Source organism: Ochotona princeps, chromosome 12, assembly GCF_030435755.1.
Source record: "Ochotona princeps isolate mOchPri1 chromosome 12, mOchPri1.hap1, whole genome shotgun sequence".
In the NCBI taxonomy this organism is placed as follows: domain Eukaryota; kingdom Metazoa; phylum Chordata; class Mammalia; order Lagomorpha; family Ochotonidae; genus Ochotona; species Ochotona princeps.
This window is the reverse complement of record NC_080843.1, coordinates 22,023,538-22,036,755: the sequence shown is the minus strand read 5'-3', so window position 1 is coordinate 22,036,755 and position 13,218 is coordinate 22,023,538. Positions and strand designations below refer to the sequence as shown.

At 39.9% G+C, this 13,218-nt stretch overlaps 1 non-coding gene across 1 annotated transcript; it reads right to left on the bottom strand.

Moving 5' to 3' along the window:
- Positions 1-12,421: 12,421 nt before the first annotated feature.
- On the bottom strand, positions 12,422-12,526 carry LOC118758031 (U6 spliceosomal RNA). The gene has a single exon (XR_004995494.2). It is a non-coding gene; the product is annotated as a U6 spliceosomal RNA (small nuclear RNA).
- Between the last annotated feature and the right edge of the window lie 692 nt (positions 12,527-13,218).

The following is a 13,218-nucleotide window of genomic DNA, read 5'->3' as shown; positions in this document are numbered from 1 at the left end:
CTCTCATTACAGTCAACATCGAAAAGGGTGGTAAACGTGCAATCTTTTAAACTGTTTAGAAGAAAAGAGAATGCAGAAAGGGAAAGAAATTAGTAAGTAGGGACCTGGATTACCCATGTAACAACTGAATAGTTTAACAGACATTTTTAATGAGGAGATTGTTCAGACTGAGATTCCTAACCTGTCAAAAGAGTGGTATGTATATAACAAAATAATTAACTCAAGACATAAGAAGAAATATTCTGGAATTACAAATTGATATCTGATATGGTCTCGCTATCTTTAATAAATTAAAGACATTGTTTTCAAGTCTTGCTTTTCGATCTATAACATCGTCCCAAGGAGGCAGTCTAAGAAGTCATTCAGAAGAATTTTTCAAGTAGTCATTCATTTATTCAACTTTTTTTCTGGTAACATTTTAAAAACAATCCTGCATGCTCAATGCTAGATTTCAACTAATAATATTACATGCTTCCAAATAGCTGTATTTTTTTTTTTAATTCTGGAAAAGCTGTTTGCCTTTTTTGCAATAGTTGGACAGTTTGTAGTAACTTGTCGAGTACCCTGTAGTTTATGAGAAGCCTAAAGATTTTTTTTCTTTTTATTTTTAGGAAATCGCTCTATAAATGCTTTATAAATGAAAGTGTACAATGCCAATGGAGCTTGTGTCATAGAAACGATCACCGAGTCTGGCCTGGTAATGAATTCATTCAGTTCGAGGGTAATCTATACATTTTATTCTAAAGAAGATGTGATGCAAATAGCTGTCATGTCGATATTAGCACATGTCAGCAGAGGAAAGCTTCAGCTACAATCAGACCTTAGGCAATCAATTCTGAGTGAATTTTCTTCACTGACTGGGAAGGCTTGCCTTGTCAATCAAATTACAAGAAGACAGTGCACAGGGCTTGGCCTGTATTGAAGTAGAGATCTTTTGAAAGCCCTCATTATTATCCTCTTCTATAATCTTTTTGTTCGTTTTGTTTTTGTAATGTAACATTTCTTATTTCTAAATGGAGTAGTCCCTTCTTTTTCTACTCTTCTTTTACAAGAAAAAACAAACTTTTCATCAGTTCTGGGATGTGAAAAGATAAACCTGTCAAGGAAACGGTAAAGCATATAATGGGTACTGATATGGTGCTTTTCTTTTGGGTTGCAAGACAAAAAAATTGACATGCCATTCATTGACCTAGGTCTCAGCAGGGGTCACTTGACATCTTATAGGATCACCTCCAAAAGCGCTATTCATGCTAACCCCTCTCTCCTATGGTCCTGGGGGAGCTGGTGACTTTCAAACTCTGTCACAGATTTCAATGCATTGAAAATAAAAATAAAAAAACTCATTAATTAAAGTGAGCATTAAGGGATAAAAGAGGGAACTTCTTAGTATTTGAATTCAGATCTGTAGCAAAAACTTTGATCAATTTTGGTCTTATTTTATTATATTTCTTAGTATATGTTCTGTTAGATTACTAGAAATAATTGGTTTTCTTTCTGTTGTGGAATGAATTGAAGTATTGCAACAGAATTTAGAAAGAGTCTGGGGAGTTGAATCATGCAGAAAGTCACCCGCAGCGCATTTTATATTTGCATTTAGTTTTGAACGCTTTAGGTGAGACTTTAGGACAAAATATTCCAATACAGACTTTTTTTTCTTTTTCTCACCAGACATTAGAACATTTTCTTGGGCGATATGCATTATGCTACTGTTTTAATTAATGGTTGTAATTAAAATAGGAAGTTAAGGTGAAAGCAAAACAAAAAATTGCTAATTAAATGGGTATGCTAAATTGATATTATACCTCCCTCCATCACCACCCCATGTGTGTAAAAACGTGTCTGGTGCTCCAGTCTGAATGTAATGAAACAATAACTAAGTGCTATGATAGAACTCTGGTAGAATTGTTGAGGAAGGGGTAAACTGATGAAGACCATTGAAGTGAAGACATCTGTCCCCATAGGAGGGGAAAGCAGTGGGTCTGGAGCATGATCTGAAGGCCAGCGGACATCATCACTGCAGGTGCTTCCCTGCGAGAACCAGGATGAGTGTTCATGAAGACAGGACTCCAGCTGGGGAGGATGGGCTGGTTGGGGAATGACCATGCTGCATATTCTTTAAATGGCATGTTAAAAAATAAGTTTTATTGGGATGGCAAATTCTCACTGGAAAGTTTTACGGGATATTTTTAATTGTGCATATTAAATGGTTCTAGGGGAATGCTGTAGTTCTGAAACAACCATTCATTCACCTTAGTTTTAAAACATGGGGAGGAATGTCTTCATTGACTTTTCCCCGTTACATCATACGTACATATCTGAGTCCTGTTCTTTTCTGAATAGGGTTCCTGAAATACACCATCATTTCAACTCCGCCATCATACTCCTTACTTGAAATACTTAAATATCCAAAATGTTTACCAAAGATGATTATTATAAGATTCATTCTCTTAATGATTTTATTTCTTCTAACTTACGTAGGATAATTTACATTGCATGAATTTTCTGGATACAATTTTCCTCTACATGAAATGCTCTTCTACTTCTTGGGGTATGTTTACTATCACTTTAATCATATTCCTCTTTCCCTATTTTACTTTGAATATATTGCTAGCTGGACCTATATCCTTTACTAATGAAATTCTTAGTCTAGAAGTGAAGATGCTTGTATCTCAAGTCCCATGTCTGCTCCTCATTCCTGCTTCCTACCAACATGCACTTTGGGAAGCAGCAGGACTCGAGTGCTTGAGGTGAACCCATAGGACGAGCTGGACTAAACTCCTGCTTGCTGGCTTTGATTGGGTTATGGGTAATTGAACAGTGAATTAGGAGACAGAAGCTCTTTATCTCTGTGTTTATCAAAGACAACACAAAAAAGTCCAATAAGCAAGTGTTTTAAGATCAATATTTTCTTAAGGATGGGAAAACAACTTGTATTCTTTAAAAAGTTTACTCAATTTATAATGTAGTAAAATCTTCTTGAATCTGTTATAAATATTTATTATAACTATATCCCAGCATGTATTGCCAGCATCGGAGAAGATAAGCAAGGAAACAATTAGGAAAGAAGCAGACTTGCAAGTTGTTTTCTGGGATGAAAACAAGAGGAACATTTGTTGTTGATAATAAGGGTGGAAAAACGCAAAATATCAGGTATTTTTATTTTAAATTTTAACCAAATCGATTCAATGTTACAATGCTTCTCTCTTTTTATTCCGTTTTGAATGTGAATGCTTATACATACATCTATATCTATATGCAATGTTTTCTTCAAAATGTGAAAATAAATGAATTGTTTGAAATTAACACATTTTTTTCTTTTTTCAAAAACTGTAGAGGAAATATTTTTTTGTATTAGCGTTTCTCAAAGAACAGAAAAATTTGAACCTGTGATTATGTTTTAAGAAGACTGAACTCAGTTCATCCAGTTATAAATTAAAACCCTGTTGCTACAATTTAGGTATTCCGAGTCCACTGTGGCTCGTAAGATATAGTCTGAAGAACTATCAGAAACGTACAGCTTTGCGGCTATACCTTGGTGAACATGGTTAGGTTTGTCTTTTAGATTCTCACACAGATAAAAACTTCTGTATGTACCACCTGTAACAGCTTTATCAAAGAAATGACATCTTTACTTTTTACTTACATATGAACACATGTTAGAGTCAAGGTGGGAAAAAATACAATTTAATTAGGAGGACTAAAACACTTCTGTGATGCATAATTTAGATGAAGCAAATGAAGAAAAAACTATGTCTGGAAGAAAACTTAAATCTGGAAATCTGTTTTGTCTCTTCCGGCATTTGGAAACTCACCAGGCTTTGGAAGTTTTCAGTTTCAGAATGTGGGTTCAGCACAATTCTGGCATCCACAGAGCTTCCTCACTTGGGGCCCAGCTTCCTTTGTTGTTTAGGAACCACAAACATCTGTAACTTTCTTTTTCGCGGTTCTGGAATGCACTCATGACTCTTCGTCCCATTGGTATAAGCACAACATGATAGAAAGAGCAGTCATGCATTTGTAGCTTTCTTAGCTTATATAGAAATTACATACTGTGACTGAAAACAGAGAATGATATATATATTTTTTTAATTTGAGAAAGAGTGATAGATATGTATGGCAAGAAAGAGCGAGAAAGTAGGGGGAGAGGAAGAGAGAGAGAGAGAGGCTCCTAATAAGTGGGTTCACTCACAATAGCTGGAGCTGGGTTTCAATCCTTGTCTTCCCCATGAGTGTCAGGTTCCTAACCCCATAAGAGATTACTTGCTACCTCCTTGGGTAAGCATCTGAAGAAAGCTGGACTCCTGAGCAGAGCTGGGACTTGAACCGAAGCGTGTAAGCATTGAGAGTGGCACCTCAACTGCAAGGCCAAGTGCTCATTCCTTGAAAATTTTACTTTTTTTTTTTATAATTGATGATCTACATCTACATTTTTACTTTTATGACAGTAGAAAGGGTTGATGTATCCCTTTTTATATACTTCTGGGCATACCAAGGAATGGGTATGTTGAATATTCAAAGTATTAAAAGGTAGGACTAGCAATGTGGCAATATGAGTTATGCCATCACTTGTGACATAGGCATACCAAATTGGAGTGTTGATTGGAATTCTGGCTCTTCCCTTTCCAATCAATTCCCTGCTATTGTGCCTGGGAAGACTGTGGATAATCCTTCAACTATTTAGGCCTGTGCTACACATGCAAGATACTTTGCCTGTGTATCATGACCGTCTGGGAAAACAAATCGATGGTTCACTGACAGAAGATCTCTGCCCACCCCCCTGCTCTGCTTTCTCCGTTTCATTATCCATGTCTCTCACCCCCTCTTTTACTCTGATTTTTAAATAAATAAATCTTTGCAAACCATTAAGGAAGGAAATTATATTGTAACAAATTGGATTTATTTCCTAATCAAAAAAGAATTCAAAAGCTTTGTTAAAAAAGTAACTAATGTTTTTCATATTATGAATTAAATATGCCTTGAAGCTGTGCTTTTGACTGCATAGTTTGGCAAAGTTCACTGTCTGTACAGAAGGAAATACAGTATTTATGACATCTCAAATAGGGGCAGATCAAGGAAATGATAATAATGGGGGCTTAGACATAAAGTCAGAACTGAGGATGAGACTTTTTTCTTACACTGCACAATTTTAATTAAAACTATCAGGATTAAATTCTCCTAATATCCATTAAGAAGTGAAGTTAGTTGATTTTAAAATGAATGTTATGTTTTGAGATTTTGCACTATAACACATCAAAGGAAAGTATGCTTCCTAAATAGAATTTTTGATGTATGTTTGAGATTTTAAGTCATCTTCAAATTTCAATTTCTATTTTAACTCTGGACCCATTTCTGATGTGTTTCTATTTGTTCCCATGTAATAATGTAGACTGCAAACATAATGAAGAATGTGACACATGGTAAGATTTTTGGCTTTTCTTTGTTAGAGTGAAGAGGAGCATGCTGAAATTGTGCCTTGCATAACTATGACCAGGATGGTCTTCTTATGAATAAAGACAGTGTGTAGACTCAGGATGATCACTTGACAAAGGAAGACTCAAATTTTATGGTTGTTTTGGATTCTAATTCATCAAATTGAATTCAGTTCCAGAAGAAATAGGATATGTATTGTACACCTATGCTATTTGGTGTAGCTATCTATTTTCTCAGGGATGTTGTTCATTTCCTGCGATAGTACACGTTATGTCTCAGTCCTCAAGATGCGGCCTTGCCTCCTTGAGCTCTGCTATTGCCAGGTACACTGGGCCTTTGCAACAGCTGTTAACGACTCTCCTATGTGCTGACTATGTTTATGTACTGCGATGTGTTTTTTTCTTCTCTGCCTTCTCTGGGGAATTACTGTGGAGTTCTGTTCCTTGGAGACATTTCTCTTTCCTGTCTTTTGATGCTCAAACTATTTCATATAGATTCAGAGACAATCACATCGGCTGCCTTCATTTCACATTTTTGGACCAGATTTCCCCTTCATTATAAATTTGTCATTGGGGAATCCTTTTCCTCCTTTAGCCCAAACAGATGTTTTTGTTGTCTTTTTCTCTTTTTCCATTAAGCAGGTCAAGTTCCTCTGGAGGGAAAACTTCAGTTCATAATGTTCTTTTCTTTTATAGCAACATGCAGCACAACAAATTACAAATTGCTTTTAGGCTGAGAGTTGCTGCTGGCAGAATTAAGAGTTCATTTAAATATCTTGGCACTTCCAAATTGTAATACTATTTCCAAACCTCAACTAAGGTGGACTTAATAGCTTATTACAGCTGATTTCTGTTAGTATAAAAACCTGGCCAATGCATATATTAGGGAGTTGGTACAAAGAATGCCATTTTAAGCTTTTTCTCCTATTTTGCTGTACTTTCATATTTCTGCTATAAATACTTAAGTCTGATTAGCAGAAATCATTAACCAGAAGTGTATTTCATGTTCAGTTGGTGTTTTGGCATTCCTTATTTCATCTCGGGAGTTTTCAATATCTTTGGCTTGAAACACTTGTGGCAACTTTAGAATCAGTAGCTTCTCTTAGGATGAAGGTATGTAACCAGAATTTGTGACTGCCAATATTTTCAACCTATCTGCTTTCTCTATGTTCTGTTGATTGCCTCCTGTTTTGTGCAAAATCTCTTTGGTTCGATGAAATTCCATTTCCCTATTTTTTTCCTGTATTTCTGGGATCTGATCTAGAAAGTACTTACCAATTTCAATATCTTGGCTCCAAATACAGACATTTATTTGTGCAGTACTCGATAAAAGAAAAACTCAGAAAGCAACTCTTCATAATATGAGTTATTTGTTATAACTAGTGTTTAATACAAAAATGAGTTCATTTAAAATGAATAATTTTACAGCACAATTTTTTCTACATCTAACTTCAAGAATGTTTCAAAAATTGAATTAAATCTAATAAATAAAACATTAAGTCGGATATTAGACCTGGTGTACCACTGTGTTTATGACCTAATTTGGAGGTCAAGCGAAACTCAGGAAATAGCCTTAAACACATGATGCGGTGTTGGAGAAGAAGTGGGCGTGCCATTCAGATCTAAGTCACTCACCATATGCTCGCTGTGCTCTTCTGCGCAGTGGTCACCAAAGCAGCATTAAGTCACTGTTACTTTTATTTATTTATTTTTATTCAGACAAAAAAAATCAGTAATAGTTTTTTTAGTATATCATTCCTATCACTTCAGAATTTTTGTCTGCTTTAAACCTTGTCTTATTGCTTTGAAGCTGCGTGACAGCACATTCTCTATTATGTGCAGTAACATTGTTCTGGTTTACTGAAGGAGGGGCTGAGAGACAATGTCCTCTCTGAATGAATGTATGGCCAGTTTTCTGTTCCCGTCCCTTTGATGTCTGTCTATCTTGTTTACCCTGTTCTTACTAAGAGATCTACTTTCTGTGTCTTTGTCCACTCTATCTTCTTAATGCTTATTTGAGTTGGTTTTTGGATCTCACAGCATCCTCTGAAGCATCTTCAGACTAACTCCTCATTGGACATGTTTTATTTTGTAATTTGTATGCAACCTTAAAACATTATAGTAAGTGTCATATTTATGAGTGATGACTGTTCTCCTTCATGTATTTAGGAATTGTGTTATGTTTACAGTGGTGCAGCAGGATTATAAAATACATGAACCAATTTGGGAGGAAATAAGCATGCAAAAGAAAGCTGGAAGGAAATTGTGGATCATATTGTGTGCCCAAACCAAACAAATTTGGACTTATATTTATTATAAGGGATGGAGTCATATATGGCATTTTCCAAATGTTGACTAAAAATGTATAATTTTTAAAAATCTGCACCAAAATAAATTTCAATTTTCCTTAGCTATTTGCAATATTTTTATAGGTAGGTTAGTTTGCCCTCTATTCTCATGTAAAGGCACAAACTCCAATGGTTAGAATTTTATCATTATGATCTCATTACCTCCCCAAATCTCCATGTCATAATGCTGTGACATTGGACTTAATTTTCCAACTACACATTTTGGAAGAACTAATTCAGTCAATAGCTTTATGTGAAAATATTCCACATATACCTTCTAAAACAATAACTAGTTAAATCAAGGGTAGTCTCAGTATTACCTGTAGGTGAAATATGTCCATAGACTTCTTCTGTACTAAATTTGATCAGGTTAGTGTAGCCATAATTTATTTTCACATGTCTAGGTTAGTTTTGGTGTCAAAAAGAAATAACTGAGTAGTTTCCTCAACCATTCTGCTAGGGAAGGGAGCAGGCCTGGTGGGGGTGATGGGGAGTCGCCCCAACTAGGCTGCAGCTCCCACTAGTTTGTGTGAGGACCGAGTATGAAGTGGGTAGAATCGAGCTGGGCCACAATACCCATTGGTCCAAGTGGATGACAAGGCTGGAAACAGAACTGACCTAGTGGAGACCGGTCACATTAAGCAGGGCCATGACATTGACAAACACACTAGAGAACCATATCCTGGGGAAGATTCTGTGGGGGATGTGTGGGCCAAACCCTATGGAAATTCTAGCCCCACAGGTTATTTCAAGAGATGGAGTGGTGATGGACTAAACTAGGTGTGACCAAGGAGCCTGCCATCAGTCACAGATTAAAGATCCGACAATAGTCTGGACTGGTCAAGGCAGCAGCACCAGAATGTGCATCCTGAATAGGGTGTGGGGTGGGCCTGGCTGCAACGTTTACCAGCTCATGCAAGGCCAAAAGGAAGGCCAGACTATGCCAGGCACTGGCCTAAAACCCAATGGAATATATGAGAACTGGGTTTGGGAGGGGATCAAGTGGAGAAACTTGGGAAACTTCCCTGGCGAGTCATAGCTCCTGGTGGTGAACATATGGTCCAGATCTGGGGGTTGGAAAAGCTGGGAAAAGTAGCTCCAACGACTGGCCAGTGTATGAAATGGCAATGGAACAGGCGTACTGGGCAGAACTGAGCAAATCTTAGCCCATAAGTAAAATTAGAAACCAGAATGGAGCACAAGACATGCCCAGCTAGGCTCTTGCACCTACTGGTCTGCGTGAATCAGGGACGCTAAGCCACAGCATCTAGGGCAGGAGTTGCAACAGGTGAGGGACTGTGCCAAGCTGAGTCAGAGCAACCACTGGCATGCTGAACACTAGCTGGGAATAGACCCGAGTGGGGAGCTAAGCGGACACCCTAGCTGGGTGGAGGTTCCCACTAAGGGGGCGCACGAGCTGGAATGGGGGCAGCGTTCTGAGATTACAGTTGTAATCTCCCTTGGCACAAGTGTGTACTGGGACTGGACGCACCGGGCTGTGCCAGAATGCAGCACCTTCTGGTGTTCTGGAGGACCAGGGTAGATGAGGGACAGACTAGGATAGGTCTTAACCCCTACTGAGCCATGTATGAGCTGTATGTGGGTGTGGACAAACTGTGGCTGGGCTGAAACATCCAACAGCAAGAACTAGAATGGGTTGAAGTCCAGTTAGGAAAAGCCACTGTTCCTGCTAGGACAGGAGGTGAACTGAGTAGTACTGGCTCATGGACCCACTGGTAAGCGTGAAATCTGGCATTCAGAGGGGTTCTGATGGAGGAGCCTGAGCAACTCCTCTGGCAGGACACAGACCTTACAGGCAGGCGCAAGAAGCACTAAAGGAAACAGCCCAGAAGAGGTCATGGAAAGTGTCCCACTGGCATGCATTTGGCATGGGTTGGGACGGACCATACTGAATCAGTTCACATCATCCACTGGCAAATCCAAACACCAAAACAGTGTGGGTTGAGCCAGGTTTGGTCGTGACAACAGCAGTGCACAATACGGAATGCCAAGGTGAGTTTGCCTGTGCCAGATGTGGCCGCAGCACCCAACAGCACACATGAGAACCAGGAAGAGAGGGGGCGAAGACGGCAGAGGAATAAGGGGTGGTTCCCTTGCTGAACAGCTACTCCCACTGGAGAGAGTGAGCTGGGATGGGGGCAGACCAGACTAGGCAGGGCTACAACACCCGTGGACCTCATGAGGACTAGATCAGGGAAAAGCCAGGCTGGACTGATTGATCCTACTGTTGCAATCCACAATTTGAGTGAGGGTTGTTTGGGCTTAGCCACAGCATCAGTTGGCAGAAGCTGGCGCTGGGGGCTAGTTCTGTCAAGTTAAACCACAGAACCACCTGAAGAGTGCATAATGTGGGAGTGGCCTGGGAGGGCAATAGTGGGCTCCTCCCTCTTGGGTTACCACCCCCACGGGAGGGCGCAAAAACTAGGACAGGGGCTGGTGTTGCTAGACAGAGAGACACCCAACAACATCCATGAGGGCTGGATAGTTGAGCTGGTTAGATGGAACAAAACTTTAATACCCACTGACATGTACGAGAGCCAAATGGGATGTGGGACAGACTGGACTAGTCTGCTGCACATACTGGCAAACCAGGGCAGGGGGCAGGCCTGGTGGAGGTTATTGTGGGTCGCTTTGACTACCCTGCAGCCCACACTGGTTTGTTTGAGGGCTGAGTATGCGCTGGGCAGAACCAAGCTGGACTGCAGCACCCATTAGTTCCAGTGGAAGACAGGGATGGAAACAGAACCAACCCAGCAATTGCAACCACCAGCTGATTGGGGTGATGAGCTGTGCTGGGTACTGTGCTTGCTAGTACATACAAGAATCTGGTCTGGGAACACCTCAGATAAAGTCTCTTTGGGGATCTCCCCAGTTGAACTGCCGGACTCAAAACCCTGGCCGTGAAAAGACAGAAAACAGAAGTAGTCAATCAACCACCTCAGCTATATGCTGGCAGTGAAAAACTGGACAAACGGAGACTCTAAGATGGACTGTGTCAATCAGTGGATTATTCAACGACCTCATCATGCTTGGAGTGGTGAGATTGTCAGCAATTCATAACTGTTGAACTATCGGGACCGCTTGAGCAAGACTCTCGGTGCATGCCCCACATCTGGGACCTGGGGTGAGTGGGAGACTGGGTGGGGCTTCTCCCTTAAAATCCCCTTTTACCTCAGATATATGAAGGAAACAATATATTAAAAAAAACTAAAAATATGTACCGCATGACCTTTTAGAGATATGTTTTACCCTTTGATTTACTTTATGAAATTAGGTCAACTTAGTGATCATTAAATTAAATATAACCCCTGTATACTTCATAGTCTACAGTCTATGGAAAATATTTTGTTATGACACAGATTTTGCTCTTCAAAATCCAACAACATTAAAATGCTTTCCAGGAAATACAAATTAAAATTTAGTGATCTTTGTTGTTAGTGTTGTTATACAATTTGCTCTTACATATGTCATAGATTCTATATATGTTATCATTACATCATTTTCACTTTTAATTAATAATTTTGGAAGAGAGGTAAAAGTGGTGGTATGCCATGTGAAGGTGCAGCATATGATGCTTGAATTCAGGAGTTGGTTGGTGTCTTTGCTGCTCAACTTACAATTCATCTCCCTGGTAACAGCCTGGGAAAAGTAATGGAAAACGACTCAAGTGTTTCACTACTATATTGTGATATATAAAGCATTGCACTGGTGGTTTACTGATTGACAGAAATCATTGAAATTTCAAATTTTTAAAGGTGTATTCATTTATTTATTTGAAAGTCAGAGTTACATAGAGAAGAGGTAGAGATCTTCCTTCCACTGGTTCGCTTTCCAGCTGGAACTGGACCTGACTGAGTAGAGGATCCAGAATCTTTTTTGCAGCTTTTCTCTGTGTGACAGGGACCAAACACTTGGCCCTTTTCCATTGCTTTGCCTCAGCCATTTGTAGGGTGCTGGGTTGGAAGGGGAGGAGCCAGGGCTAGAAGCCCTGGGATGCTGGCAGATATTGGATGCTGGAATCACATGTGGTGGCTTACACAATACTTCAAATATCAGTCCTCATGATTATCTGCAAGTGTAGTGACCTGGTTGATGGAAGCCCTTAGAAATCAATTGTACATGTCAAACAAGCCCTCAATGACCCCCCTGCTCTGATTTGTCCCCAGGTCTCATTCCTTGGAGCTCCTGACTCATCAGCTAACTCCCTTGAAAACTTGGAGTCTGTGATTCTGTCAGGAGCGAACAGTCTGACTGTGGAGCAGGTCAATGAAAATGGAGGCATGAAATGCAATTTACTCCCACATCTTTTTTTCTTTTTTCCTGGTTGAACATCTGCTCTTGTCTTAGAATCAGGAGAGCTAATGTCGCAGAAAGTGAAGGCTATTTCCTAGACTGGTGCGCTGCCCAAAACCACATCCTAAAGTGCTGTGAAGAGAAAGAACAGCTGGGGAGGTACCCATGCCAGCTACCAGGAGACTGTGTCTAAGATATTTATGATCCATTGTGTGACCCAGTTAGGGATATAAGAGCTGTGTGGAAACTTGAACTTTTCTCTCCTCCTCCCCCTTCTTCTTCTTTTAAGAAAATGTCATTTTAGTGACATTTTAGTATGATTTGGTGCCTGAAAATATGGACTGCTTCACAAATTTGCATGCCACCCTTAGGCAGGGCCATGTTAATTTCTCTGTATTACTCCTATTTTTGTATAGGTGCTTCCAAGAAGAAGACTAGAACTTTCAAAGACTCTTCAGAAAATCAGAAATATATAAAAATATGCCATTTAGGGAATACAAAGTAAAATTTTCTTCATTGATAGAAGGAAAAAAGAGAAATCATTTTATTCTTACATTTTGTAAATGTTTATCAAATAGTATATCAACAAGCTTGTAGCTAGAGTGCTTAAAACACTTTGCTTTTCTGTTATTAATTTTTGTATTCTTAGCTGTTCTCAATTCATCCAGTGAACAAATCTGTCATTGGTGGATACTGCGGTCTAGCTCTGCCAGGTAGGCCCCAAGCTGTTGCTTTAGTGTTCTCCAGTGGGTAGCATTCAGGGGTGGTCAACAAAACCCCACAGGTCTCCCACATGTGCTGGTGCTTTAGTCTGACCTTTAAAGGTCCTCTTGTTCCTCCTTCCACCCACTTGATCTCAGCCCTTTCATTTACCTGCAAGTATGGTGCCTTTCTTGATGGTATTCTCTTTGTAGTCCTTAACTGAGTGTGAGCCCTTGGGACCCCGCATGCACCCACCCTGATGTCCCCAGAGCAAGCTGCCTGGTGGCCTGAGGGCTTCACTTGGCACCCAAACCCCCAGCAGGCTCTTCCTCTCTTGGGGCTGAGCCACCTGGCCAGCCTTGCTGGGCTCAAGAGGCACAAGAAGGCCCTAGGCCCTTGACCCAAGCCCCCCTAGCAAGGCTCCC